Genomic DNA, 15,701 nt, shown 5'->3' on the forward strand with positions numbered 1-15,701 from the left:
TAAACAATTAATACTCCTGCTAAGAGCATGTGAGAGGTCACTTTTATCTACATGCTTGACAACTGTAGATATTACCAATATTTTAACAGTCTAAAAGATGACAATTGAGAATTCATTATAATAGTTTTCATTTGCTTATTAGTTGACTATTGAAATGTGGAACACTGATATTTCTTTTTCTATATGTGCCCATTAATATCTTTACATACTACTGTTTGCCTATAGTAACTTTGTATCATATTGCATAATATTATTTATATGTTGTACACATGTTATAAATATAGTATTGTAAAAATGATTATTAAAATGACAAATATTTACATGTGTAAAATAAGTAAACATTCTTTAAAGTGTATAAACTTTGTCTCCATAAATATAATGATCAAAATCTAAAATGTTAGTTCTAAATATTTAAAAATGCATAATTTTCATTACAACATTGCAAAATGGCATTGGCAAGTGAAATATATGATAGTATTTGAATTATTGGGGTGTCTGGGTTGTTCAGTCGCTAAAGCATCCGACTCTTTTTATAAGTTTATTTATTTTGAGAGCAAGTGTAAGTGGGGGAAGAGTGGAGAGAAAGGGAGAGAGAGAATCCCAAGCAGGCTTCGTGCTGTCAGCTCGGAGCCCAATGTGGAGCTGGATCTCATGAACCATGAGATCATGACCTAAACCAAAATCAAGAGTCAGATGCTTAACCAACTGAACCATCCAGGTGCCCCAAATGTCCAATTCTTGATTTTGCCTTAGATCATGACCTCAGGGTTTGTGAGATCCAGTCCCGAGTCAGGCTCTGAGTTCACAATTCAGAGTCTGCTTGGGATTCTCTTTTTCTCTGCCCTGCCCCCCCAACTCAAAATAAATAAATAAACCTTAAAAAATATATAGGAATTATTACTATAATTGTATAGACCTTTTATTATAGATTGAAAGACTTCTTCAATGATTCAGTAATTTCATGAATATTATTTTAGATCATTATACAGGATAAGAGTAAATCCCTCATCACAACATAATGGACAAAGCCTTTTCATTAATGTCAGGATAGCATATGACCTAGAACAGCACTTCTTAGTAATACTGAAACTGCTTAAAAGCATAAAGTTGAACAAAAATCAAAATGGCTGCACTAATGCTTCAGGGAAGCTTGATTTTATTTATTTGTTTTATTTTATTATTTTTAAAAAAAAATGTTTTATTTGTTTTTGAGAGATAGAGACAGAGCATGAGCAGGGGAGAGGCAGAGAGAAAGGGAGACCCAGAATCCAAAATAGGCACCAGGATCCAAGCTGTCAGCAGAGAGCTCAATATGGGGCTTGGACTCATGAACTGTGACATCATGACCTGAGCCAAAGTCAGCCACTTAACCAGCTGAGCCACCCAGGTGCCCTAGGGAAGCTCAATTTTAAAGCAACCTTTCTCTCTCTTCTGTAAACTTTCCCTCCTCCTTTCTTAGGCTTTTGTTTCAGGAACCCGGTTCTAACCCAAGGAGAAACTGAGGAGGCTGGCAGCAAATACAGAAGTCCTGTCAAAACCAGCTAGAGATCCTGTATTTCCCTATAACTTACCACCCTCCAGGCCCTTCCCCTCAGCAGACTTGAAGGTTTAGAAGGCTGCAGCCTCCTTTCCCCAGTAAAACAATAACCCTATTCTTCCTCTTTATCCCAAACTCCGTCTTTACATTATACTTTGGTTCTGAGGCAAGGATGTTGGTTTTTCAACAATAGGTCATTAGAAATTGGAAAACAGTCATTATGGTGTTGTGGGGCAGTTATTATAAATACATATTTATATACAGTAAAACATTGGATTACAAGTAACTTGTTCTGTGAGTGTTCCACAAGAGAAGAAAACATCTCTAATAAATTTTAACTTGATAAACAAGAAATGTCTTGCAATACAAGTAGTACGTGATGCCGAACGTCACATGATCACAAGTGAGCCAATGGTTCTTCTCTCTCTCTTTCTCTCTCGCTATGGGATTGTGGGTGATTGTCTCCCATGCTTGGATGCTTGGTCTCAAGTGGCTGTGTTTGGCAGAAATCAGTGATTTTTCAGCATGTTGGAGGGTGCCCACAACTGGCACTAGGGTATTTTTTGTCACTTCAAAGCACTTATGGACAGTCCTTTGCTTTTCCATATAAGAGTAAGCTTAGGAATGCTTTGCTTCATTCTAGGTCAGGCTGCCTGCAGATACAGACCCTTTCCTCCACTGCCTTATTGCCAGTTACATTAAATACAGTATATGACAAGAGTTTATTAATACTGTACTATAGTCAACATCCATGAGAGCACATACAATGCCCCCCCCCCCCCATGGAGAAAAAGGTTGAAAAGAAAGGCAGTAAGAAGGAGATGCTTACAGTGGAAGTTAAGAAGGAAATTATCAAGAAGTATGAATGAGGTATGTGAGTGGCTGAAATTGCAAGATTTTATAAGTCTGCATCTCGTCTGCTGAGGAGGAGGAAAAAAGGCGGAGGAATCCCTGACTTCAAATGATATTAGAGAGATGTGCAAAATGTGGGAAACAGTGCAAAATTTTGTAGGAAAGCACTGTAGCAGCAAGAGCTGTAGCAGTGTAAGCAATGAATCTGTTGAATGACAATGCAATGTCACATTTCCGTGAAATCTTCAAAAAGAGGCAAAAGCAAGTATCATTGGATAGGTTCCTTGTCAAAGTTGCCCAAAAAGAAAAAGATTCCAGTGAGCCAACAGATAGCAGTGATTCTGTTAGTAATAGTGAAAGTCATCCTACATAATAACCCTTGTCTCCTTCACACCAGCCAGGAAGGTTTTCAAAGTAAGTGCAGGTTAATTTGTTTCCTTTTCTTTATATTTTCTATTCTATTCTATTCTATTCTATTCTATTCTATTCTATTCTATACATTTTTTTGTATATTATATATATTAATATAAAATGAATATTTTTGAGTTGTGGAACAAATCATCTGAGTTTCCATTATATCGTATGGGGAAATTCGTTTTGATATACAAGTGCTCTGGATTACAAGCATGTTTCCAGAACAAATTATGGTCGCAAACCAAGGTTTTACTGTATTTCTATAATTATTCAGGCAGGTTATATACATAGATATAGCTTCATTCCATAAGAATTTACCTATTTTTTTTTTTCACAAGTTGTCAAAATCTATCCAAGTAAACAATTATGCACTACTCTCTGTGGAGAAATCAAGAAGGTTTTTATGAAAAATAGGAGTATGTTTACTTTTGTGGAAGCCTTTAAAAATAGGTATTTTATGAGAAATTAAGAAGTGATAAGAAGTAAATCAGTAAAACAGGATAGAAACCAAGAGAGGAGAAAATTTTAAGAAGCAACAAGGCATGTGACAATGCAATAGAAAAGATAAGTGGATGAGATACAGATTGAGAACAAAGTACAATGAATTTAGCAATTTTTAGCCTGTTCATGACTTCAAGAGGAGTAGTATCTCTATGCTGGCAAGTTAGTTACTGGGCAGAAAGAGATTAAGGACATATTTAAAAGCAAGAATATGAATACCAGAAAACTTTTTATTGAAACGTGACTTACACACAGAAACTGTGTAAATTACAAGGGTGCAGCTCAGTGAGTTTTCCCAAAGTGAACACATGAGTCAATTACCCCGTGAAAGAATCATGTTACCAGTACAACCAGACAGACCCTCTTGTGTGTCCTCCTAAAAATTACCAGTCTTTCTTCTCAAAGTTTAACCACCCTCCTGACTTTTAACACCATGCATTTGCTTTGCCCATTTTTAAACTGTATAAACTGGAAAAGGGCTACATGCACTATTTGACGTTTGGCTTCTGTTGCTCAATTCTATGTGAGAATCAGCAATGTCCTTGCAGGTCGCAGTAGATTGTTTATTTTCATCCCTGCATAGTTTTCCCTTATATGAGTGTTTCACAATTTATTTTTCATTCTATTATTGATGGGCATTGAGGCTGTTAAGCAGCATATGCCTACTTTTTCTCCCCTCAGGTCATGGGAGTCTACATGTGCCTGTGAACAGCCCTTGGCTTGCCAAAGGGTCCTCAGCTTTAGCTCCAAACATCTCATTCTCTTCTCTAGCAACATGTTTCTCCGACTCTGTGGGAATTTGCACAGCTCTATTGCAGGCACAATGCAGGGGTGCATTGAAAGGGCAGCTCTCAGCTCCTGAGAATGGAGTCGAGTAGACAAACACCCAGTTCTCTTGCCTCCTGCAGGACAGTTCTGAGTTGTGTTACACCTGTGTCTCAGAGGGTTCTCAGAAGGCTGGATCCCCATTGCCCACTTGCTGTAAACTTTATTAGTTTGTCTTTCTTCCCTCTCCCTCTTTCACTATTTTCCCAATTGTTTCATGGGATTCAAGTCCTTGTTTGTGTGTCCAGCTTGAGGGGAACCAAAACTAAAGTTCCAGAAAGAAGTTGCCATAGGAACAGAACCTGGATATTTCCCTCTGGAATTTTGATGATCCTTTGGTAACAAAAGCCACGTGGCAGGTGGATGTTAGGGTGACAATACCTGGCAGGCTGTCACATTACAATAACTAAGACCTTCATCCTTGGTGGGGGGGGAGTGCAGTGATGGATACTACCCTCAACAGCAATCACTTGTTATGCAAAAGTTTTTGCATTTAAATATTCAGGCCAAAAGCAATGGCAACGAGTGTAGATTTGGCTGACTTTTGTGATCTCTAGAAGACTTGAAGGAGGAAATTGATGCATGTTAATATTTTCTCTTACATCATTTCCCCTATTTTTGTCTCTCTTTGCTTCATTATAAATATTTTTTCTTCTGAAATACCTTTCAGAAGAATAATTCTCTTTAGTTATGCCACAGAAAAAGCTATCAAATACATTTTACATAGTTCAAGTTATTTTTTAGTCCTAAAAATTCCATTTGATTTATGTTTATGGCTTTCACTTTACTCGTGAAATTGTTTTATTTCCTTGAACATGGTAATCACAGTGACTTTAAAATCCGTATCCCTTACCTCCATTAGCTTTATTTCCCGAGTCTCTTTCCAATTACCGCAATTTCCTTCATTTCAGTTTGAGTCTTCTTTGTGTTTCATGATTTCTAACTGACGGTTGAATTTGGGACATGAATTTTACACATCACTGAGGTCATAGTAAGATATTCTTTTATATTTTGTTATAAAGTCAGGCTAGGTGAAAATCCTCTTAAAACAATCATGAATGGAAATGATGGTAAACCTTTCGCTTCTTGGGAGCAATGGTCCATTTCATTTACTCCTAGAACATTTCCCTTCTGGGTCCTTTCTAAAAATGTAGGATGTTTGCCAGCTATGTGACAGGTCCTGCACTTCACTATTTACTTGTTTCCCCATCTCATCTGCATGAGAGGGCAGAAATACCTGTTCAACATCTGAGCCCCTCAATGGGACTTTCAAAGGTGGTGTTGTTTTAGAGTGGAAGTGTGGTGAAAGTGCTATGCTTCACCATCCCCTCTCCCTCTAAATTTGAGCCTTCAGCTTTCTGATACCATGAAACAGATATTTTTTCTTAGCCATTTGCTCATCTGTTCTCTTAAAAAGTATTTATTTGATATAATCTTGGTCACATTACCAGAAACAAAACCCATCACAAATTTTTTCTCAATAACTACCTGCTGAAGTTCTCATTTTTAAAATATTTTAGGAGCGCCTGGGTGGCTCAGTCGTTAAGCGTCCAACTTTGGCTCAGGTTGTGATCTTGCAGTTCACAAGTTCAAGGCCGGCTTCAGGCTCTGTGTGGACAGCTCAGAGCCTGGCACCTGCTTCAGATTCTGTGTCTCCCTCCCTCTCTGTGCCTCCCGTACTTGTACTCTGTCTCTCTCTCTCAAAAATAAATTTAAAAAAAATTAAAAAAATAAAATATTTTAGATATTCTGATATACCTCAAGGATTTTTATGTGTAATGTATTTTCATGTAAATAACACTCCCGTACTTTTATTACAGATACTTATTAACTGGTAGTTTGTCCTACACAACTTCATAAATTGTCTTCTTTGTTGGTTCCCCCAATACTAGTTACTACATTGAATAAAATATAAATGGTTTATTTAGTTTTTATTAATGATGCTCTCCAAACTAATCCTAAAAATGGATCTATCCCCACTTAGCTAATTTTTTTCATTGGAAATAAAAGGAATTTGTTTTCACTTTATTCATCATTTTTCAATTCCTTGTTTTACACAGCAGTAGTTACTTGATCAAATTATAAAATGGTTTTAGATGGCTGTAGCATTTGCTAATAACACCCTACCTTGAAATCTAGTAAATATAATATACACCTCATTTGACTAACTTGCAAATTGTTTTTATTTGAAGTATTCTATTCTTAAAAGTCTATACACCCCAGGAGTATAATTGAATGGTGATTGTTACATTTCCTGAGGGGTAAAATTACCCCACATTAAGATTCCAGCCAGTGCCTGATATAATCACCTGAAAATTTACTACCTACTGTGTTTTATTACTGAAAAAAAAGAAAGCATTTCTTAAATATTTGAGACAATATAAATGTAACAAAGTTAAAAATGATAATTACACTGTTCTAAGGACAATCAGCTTCTGTTGCCTGCCAAAAAATTAACATATCTCTTGTTAGAATTCAGAATGATATATAAAATGATATATAAAAAAACATTAAAATAAAGGTGAAAATATTCCATGGAAGATATGGCATTACATAAATTGAATATTTTCAAAAATAACTCAAAATGTTGATTTTATAATTTTTTAGTAAGAAAGTTATTTTTTAAATATTCTATTTATACCAATTTAAGAAAATATTTTCATGTTATCTTAAAATACTCTAGATATCACCATAATGGTTTTTTTTTGCCTTAAGACATAAATGATAAATTTTATATCTAATTCATGTAATTTGAGGTTAGATATATAGGATTTATTTTCTCTTAAAATACCTGCTTTAAAGGTAACTATTAGTTACTATTTAATTATAGCAACTCCTTGTCTTCAAGAATTAAAACAAGGTAAATTGCTTTTATAGGTGTTTAAATAAACATTTTTTCAGGTATAATTTACATTTAATAAAATGTACCCAGTTTACATGTACAGTGCAATACATTTTAACAAATATATTCACCTGTTCACAACTCCAAACTACAGGCATGTCCTAACTCCAGAATGTCCTCTTTGCTCCTCTTCAACCAATCAACCCCAGCCTGCCACTGGTTTGCCTTCTGCCATGATAAATTAGTTATCTCTCCTCTAATTTTATAAAAATTAAATCATATATGTATTCTTTTGTGTCACCCTTCTTTTTTCTCAGCTTAATATTGTTAAGGTAAGCAATTTAATTCAAATGTACAACTTTTAAATACTATAATCAAAACATTTTGTAAATAGAGTACTTAACTGTCTTTCTGTACTAAAAATACAAATTATGACAGTAATTGAGAAACCAGTTTTGCCAAGAACAGATGAAAGCAAAAGATTAAATGTGCCTCAACAGACAGAAGTGTCTGTTAGTTGGACTGACCTAACATTTAGTGAGATGAATGCATGGTGAATGCCCAGTTACTGCAAATACAAAGTAAAAGATGACTTCTCAGGGTAATCGACAGCTGCCATCTTCCCAGGGAAGAAGAACTTTTCCTTGTCAGGAAACCAAACAAACTGCTTTTGAATAACCCAAACTCCTCCACACTTGCAATGTGTTTTAAATGTAGTGAGGAAAATAAAACAGAACACAAACTGAATTTCAGTACACAAAATTACAAATACATAAAGAAAAGAGGGAGAATATAGGATTTCGTACACACACACAAGAGTCCTTCTCTCTGATACAGAAATAGGACCTTGACATACTGACAGGATTCTATCAAATAGAGACTAAATCTGAAAAAGTGATTTCAGAAAGAAGAAACAATAGGAGCAAAGATAGAGAGATGGACAAAACGTTCAGGATATTAAAATATCACTGTTTGTTGAATGTGAAAGGAAGTAATTGAAAAGTTGATTAACAATGTAAGTAGATCAAACACAGACCATGGAAGTTTTCAGATGTTAAATGACAATAGGTTTCTTTAAACATTACGAAGACATTGAAGGTTTGGAGTTATTGGATGGGATGCTATTATCTAATACTATTAGGCAATCCCCATGATATAATGATATATACAATTAGAGATAGTTGTAATTCTGGCTTATGTCTGACTTCAGAGGAAAACCAGGAAACTCTAGTGGTTCCTAGGCATGGATTATGTTGTCCACACACTGCTAAAGTTATGTCTATATGTGTATAAATGCATGTGTGTGCGTGTGTGTGTGTGTGTGTGCGTATAAATATATATGTATGTATGTTTCACCACTTATACAGGTTGAATATTAAACACCTACCAAGTAAATGAAAACTATCATATTTTTATTTAGTTTTAATAATGAGATGGATCATATTTATGGGTTTCTTTATATCAAGCCATAAGTGCTTTCCTGGAATAAATCCTATTTAGTTATGACAGAATATATTTTTAGTAGGCTTTTGGTTTATTCACAAATATTTTTTTATGAGATGTTGTATAGATACTCTTAAGTGAGTTTGTTTGTAGTTTTCATTTATGATGCAATCTTTTCATGTTTTAGGATAAATTGTGGAGGTTTTCATTCTTTTCCTATGCTCTGGAGTTTAAGTAGATATATGACCATCTTACTTTTTCTTAATTTTCACTTATTTTATTTTTCAAGAGAGAGAGGGAGGCACAGAATCCAAAGCAGTCTCCAGGCTGCAGATGTCAGCACAGCCCCACGCGGGACGCAAATCCACAAACTATGAGATCGTGACCTCAGCTAAAGTTGTGTACTTAACTGACTGAGTTGCCCAGGGACCCCTATGACTCTGATTCTTAAAATTCCTCTGGGAATTTATCTCAGACTGTTTTTTTTCTGTGGGATATGCTTTTTTTTAGCTTGATTTCTACTGCAATATTACATTTATTTGGATTTTGTTATTTATTTAGTAGTCTCTCCCTTTAGTATAGTGTTTGGTGGATTTAGACTTTTCTGTATCTATAGAAATAAATTTTGTAGAGTTTAATTTTAGAAGATGTGCTTCTCGGCTAGAATTGTGCAGTGTATACTTACATTGTAAATTCCTCTGATTATTACGCACCGTTGCCATTTTCAATTACTGTGTTTGTAGTTTCTCTTTTTTTTCTTTATTTTTCCTTTTGGTTGGGTTTGTTTGTGATTCATTTAGTTTGCCGAGTTCTTTTTACAATAAATCATTTTTAAAGTTTATTTCAGGTTTGTCAGATAAATTTTAGGTTGTCCAGGTAAATTGGAATTAAAAAAAATATTTTTAGTATAGGTTTGCCCCATGTTCTGCATTGGCTGTAATCATATTAAGAATTACCTGCTTAAAAAAATGAACTACCTGTGTACAATTAACTATGGAAGATGGTGGTGGAGTAGGAGGACCCAAGCCTCACCTCACCCCATGAATACAACTAGATATTATTGAATAATCTTAGACACCCCAGAAATTGATGTTAAGACTGGTAGAACCATCTCCACAACTAAGGGGACACAAGAGGCCATATCAAAAATGGTAGGCAGTATGGAGATGCAGTTTTGGAAAGAAACACATCTTGGCTGCGATAGTAGGGAGGGAGTCATGGTTCTGGAGAAGAATAAGAGACAGACTAACATAAAGGGAAACCCATACAGGGAAGACTAATCCCCATAGCAATTGGCTTGGAAGTGACAGAGGTTGAATTTCATGGTTCTTGCAACTAGTCAGGCTTAAATCCTAGAGTTCTATTTTTTTTTAAGTTCATTTATTTATTTTGAGAGAGAGTGAGCATGTGAGCAGGGGAAGGGCAGAGAGAGAGGGACAGAGAGAGAATCCCAAACAGGATGTACTGTCAGTGCAGAGCCCCACACGGGACTCAAACTCATGAACTGTGAGATCATTACCTGAGCCAAAAGCAAGAGTCAGATGCTTAACCACCTGAGCCATGCAGGTGCCCCTTAAAGTATGGAGTACCAAAGGTTAGTTGGCTTGGCTCAAGGAGAGCCTGGAAACATTGGGGTTTCTCTTGGAGAAAAGGCAGGGCAAACGGCCCAGGGACATATAGCATGGAAACAGCAATCTGAAGAGTACCTTGGGTACACACTGGGAAGGTTATTTACTCATTCAGAGTATATCCCAGAGAGGTAGTGCTCATGGAGAGACCTGACCAAGATCAAAGAATTGGCTAGTGCCATTTCCTTCCCCAACCCTCAGCATAAGTAGAGGACCACTTGCAGGAAGCAACACACCCCTAACATTAGCTAACTAACTTCTTACACCAAGCCCAGCCAGCACCCCACACTCTGGTGGAACAGCTCCTCCACGTCATGCTTGCCTCAGTCCCAGCATGTCAGGACCCCTCCCCCAAAACACCAGTCAAAACCACTGTCAACACTGCGACTCCTGACCTGGAAGTTTTCTGAACCTCAGTTCTGGTAGCAGCAGTGACAGGTCTCATTTCACAAGCAGACCAGAGCACACGCAGTTAAAACTTACCACATTCAGGCCAGGCATCAAACACTGCCCACCACAGGCAAAGAGAGCCTCTGCAGATGACTGGCCTGAAGGATAAAGTGGCCAGGATACAACAGCAGAGCATATGCAGTACACATTAGAGATACACCCAGAAACACTAGGTCCTGGAAAACAGCAGATACTACACTGCAGGGCACTACAGGATTTCTTCTTCATAAGGCCATTACCCTCAAGAATAGGAGACATAGCTGACTTACCTAACAGAGAGAAGGAGGCATAGAAACAGACAAAATGAGAAGAAAATGGAGTTTCTCTCAAATGAAAAAACAGACAAGGCAATGGCCAGAGATCTAAATCAAACAGATATAAGTAGCATGCCTGATAGATAATTAAAAATAATGATCATAAAGATACTCAGTGGATTTGAGGGAAAAAGTGGAAGGCGTAAGTAAGACCATTATCACAGAGGTAAAGAGTAACATAGCAGAGATAAAGGACTCAAAAACAAAATGAGAAACATGTCTGAAGGGATGAATAGCAGGCCGGAAGAAGGAGAGGAATATATTAATGACCTAGAAGACAGAGGAATGGCAAGTAATTAAGCTGAACAAAAGAAAGAAAAGGAATTATGCAAGACTAAGGGAATTCAGTGATACATCAAATGTAAGAATTTGGCATTAAAGGAGTCCCAGAAGAAGAAAAGAGAAAAAAGCGGGGGGAGGAGGGGTCAGAAAATTCATTTGAAGAGATAATAGCTGAAAACTTCTGTAATGTGGGGAAGGAAACAGATATCTAGATCAGAAGGCACAGAGAACCCTCAACACAACCAACAAAATCAGATCCATACCAAGACATATTATGATTAAATTGGCAAAATATAGTGATAAAGGAAAAAATTTAATGGAGGAAAGAATTAAATGTGATACAGGAAGCAATAAAAATCCTAGAGGAGAAAACGGGCATCAACCTCTTTGACCTTGGCTGCAGCCACTTCTTACTAGACATATCTCTCGAGGCTGGGAAAATGAAAGCAAACATGAACTACTGGGACTTCATCAAGATAAAAAAGCTTCTGCATACTAAACAAAACAATCAACAAAACTAAAAGGCAACCTAGGAATAGGAGAAGATATTTGCAAATGACACATTCGACAAAAGATTAGTAACCAAAATCTATAAACAACTCCCCAAACTCAACACCCCAAAAAAGAAATAATTCAGTGAAAAAATGGACAAAAGGCATGAACAGACAATTTTCCAAAGACATCCAGATGGGCGACAGACACATGAAAAGATGCTCGACATCACTCATCATTAGGGAAATACAAATCCAAACCACAATGACATACCACCTCACACCTGTTGGAATGGCTATACTTAACAACTGAGGAACCGACAGATGTTGGTAAGGACGCAGAGAAAGGGGAACCCATTTGCATTGTTGGTGGGAATGCAGACTGGTGCAGTCACTCTGGAGAACTGTATGGAGTTTCTGCAAAACATTAAAAACAGAGCCACCCTATGACCCAGCAATTGCACTACTAGGTATTTATCCCAAGGATACAAAAATACTGATTTGAAGGGGCACATGCACCTTTAAGCAGCACTATCAACAATAGTCCAATTATGGAAAGAGCACAAATGTCCATTGACTGATGAATGGATCAAAAAGAGGTGGTATACATATACAATGGGATAGTACTTAACAATGAAAAAATGAAATCTTGTCATTTGCAACAACATGATGGGACTAGAATTTATTATGCTAAGCAAAATAAGTCAGAGAAAGACAAACATCATATGATTTCAGTCATATGTGGAGTTTAAGAAACAAAACAGATGAACATAGGAGAAAGAAAGAAAAATAAGATGAAAAGAGAGAGGAGAGAGAGGGAGGCAAACAATAAGAGACTCTTAACTACAGAAAACAGGATTGCTGAAGGGGTTTTGGATGGGGGGGATGGGCTAAAGGGGTCATGGGCATTAAGGAGGGCACTCAGGACGAACAGTAGTGATCAATCACTAAATTCTATTCCTGAAATCAATATTATACTGTATGTTAACTAACTTGGATTTAAATTTTAAAAAAATATATAAAATTAAAAAAGTTAAAAGCAGCAAGACAAAAGAAGACAGCTACACACAAGGGAAACCCCATAAGGCTATCAGTGAATTTTTCAGCAGACTTCGCAAACCAGAAGGGAGAAGCATGATGTATTCAACGTGCTGAATGTGAAAGGTGTGCAGCCAAGAATGCTCTATAGGAAGGCTGTCATTTAGAATGGAAGGAGAAACAGGGAGTTTCTCAAACAAAACCTAAAGGAGCTCATGAGCACTAAACCAGCCCTGAAAGAAGTATTAAAGGGGACTCTTTCTTTAAGTAGAAATATCAGTCAAGGAGCTCAAGAAATAAAAGGATGTAAAATATGACACCATATACCTAAAGAATGGGGAGGAGAGGAATAAAGAATGAGTTCAAAATTAAACAACCATCAATTAAAATAGCTTGCCGTATGCAGATACCATATGCATGATTACCTAATGGTAATCACAAATCAATAAATATTAATAAACATACATAGAATAAAGAGAAATAAATGTAAATATATCACTAAAAGAAACCAGCAAATCAACTAGAGAAAGATAAGAGAGGATAGCTAATCTATCAGCATAGAACCCCATGCGGGGCTCAAACCCATGACTGTGAGATCATGATCTGAGCTGAAGTCAGACATTTAACCCACTGAGCCACCCCAGTACCCCTGGACAAAACAGATTTTAAAATGAAGACTGTAATAAAGATAAAAAAGGACAGTATATAATAATAAAAGGGACAATCAATAAGAAGTTATAATAATTTTAAATAATTATGCACTCAACATGAAAGTACCCAAATACATAAAGCAGTTAATAACAAATATAAAGAAATTAATCAATAATGATACAGTAATAGTAGGGGAATTTAACACCCAAATTGCATCAATATACAGAGCATCTAAACAGAAGACTGATAAGGAAACAATTGCTTTGAATGACACACTGGACCAGATGGATTTAACAAATGTATTCACAACATTCCATCCTAAAACAGTGGAATACACATTCTTTTCAAATGCACATGAAACATTCTCTAGAATAGATCACACATTAGTTCACAAACCAAACCCCAAAAAATTGAAAAAGATTGAAAAAATATCATGCATCTTTTATTACCACGATGCTATGAAACTAGAAGTCAATGCAAGAAAAAAATCAAGAAAGAGCACAAATACACAGTGGTTAAGTTACAATGAATTAGATAAGCAATAAATGAGTCAACCAAAAAATAAAAGAAAAAGTAGAAAAGCATATGGAAACATATGATAATTAAAGCACAATGGTTCAAAACCTTTGGGAGGCAGCAAAAGCTTTTCCAAAAGAAATATTTATAGCAATACAGGATGACCTCCAGAAGAAAGAAAAACTGTCAAATAAACAAACTAACCTTGCACATAAAGTAGTTAGAAAAAGAACAACAAACAAAACCTAAAGCCAGCAGAAAGAAGGCAATAATACAGATTAGAGCAGAAATAAAAGACATAGAAACTAAAAACAAACAAACAAAAAACAATATAAAAATGAAACCAGGAGCTCGTTCTTTGAAAAAACTCAATAAAATTTATAGACATCCAGCTAGACTTATCAAGAAAAAAGAAAAAGGACTCAAATAAATAAGTCACAAATGGGAGAGGATAAATAACAACCAACATCACAGAGATACAAACAAGAGAATATTATGAAAAACTGTATGCCAATAAGTTGGATAACCTAGAAGAAATGGGTACCTCCCTATAAACTACCAAAACTGAAACAGGAAGAAACTGAAAACTGAATAGACCCATCACCAGCAAAAACAATGAGTCAGTAATAAAAAAACTCCCAACAAACAAAAGTCCAGGACCAGATGCCTTCACAGGTGAATTCTACCAATCTTTATTCTTCTTGAACTATTTCAAAAAATGGAAAGGAAGAAAAACTTTCAAATTCCTTCTATGAGGCCAGTATTACCCTGACACCAAAACCAGAGAAAGACACCGCTGAAAAAGAGAAATATAGCCCAATATCCCTGATGAACACAGATGTAAACATACTAGTAAAATAAATCCAACAATACATTTAAAAATTTCTTAAAAAAAAAAAAAAGCAGTCACCACAGTCAAGTGGGATTTATTCCTGGCATGCCAGGGTGGTTCAATATTCACAAACCAATCAATGTGATACACCACATTAATAAAATAAAGGATAAGAACCATATGATCATTTCAGTAGATGCAGAAAAAGCATTTGACAAAGTGCAACATCCATTTATGATCCTCAACAAAGTAGGTTTAGAGGGAACATGCCTCAACATAACAAAGGCCGTCTATGAAAAACCCACAACTTAATATCATCCTTAATGGGAAAAAAAAAATGAGAGCCTTTCCCCTAAGGTCAGGAAGAAGACAAGGATGTACACTCTCAACACTTTTATTCAACATAGTAATGGATTTCCTACCCATTGCAATTAGACAACAAAAAGAAATATAAGGCATTCAAATCTATAAGGAAGAAGCAAAACTTTCACTTTGCAGATGACATGATTCTCTATATAGAAAACTTGAAAGACTCCACCAAAAAATTGCTAGAACAGATACACGAATTTAATAAAGTTGCAGGATACAAATATCGATGTACAGAAATGTGTTTCATTTCTATAAACTAATAATGAATCAGCAGAAAGAGAAATTAAGAAAACAATCTTATTTACAATTGCACCAAAACCCTTAAGCTACCTAGGAATAAACCAAAGAAGTGAAAGACCTATACTCTGAAAAGTATAAAACACCGATGAAAAAGTAATTGAAAATGACACCAATAAATGGAAAGACATTCTATGCTCATGGGTTGGCAGAACAAATGTTGTTAAAATGCCTATTCTTCCCAAAGCAATTGACACACTCAATGTAATCTCTGTCAAAATATCAACAACATTTTTCACTGAGCTAGAACAATCCTAAAGTTTGTATGGAACTACAAAAGACCGTGAATAACAAAAGCAACCTTGAAAAAGAAAAGCAAAGCTAGAGTCATCACAATTTCAGACTTCAAGTTATATTACAAAGCTGTAGTAATCAAAACAATATGGTACTGGCAATAAAAAAATGGACATGTAGATCAA

The sequence above is a fragment of the Panthera pardus genome, unplaced genomic scaffold, assembly GCF_024362965.1.
Source record: "Panthera pardus isolate Hobbes unplaced genomic scaffold, ASM2436296v1 HiC_scaffold_20, whole genome shotgun sequence".
Taxonomy (NCBI): domain Eukaryota; kingdom Metazoa; phylum Chordata; class Mammalia; order Carnivora; family Felidae; genus Panthera; species Panthera pardus.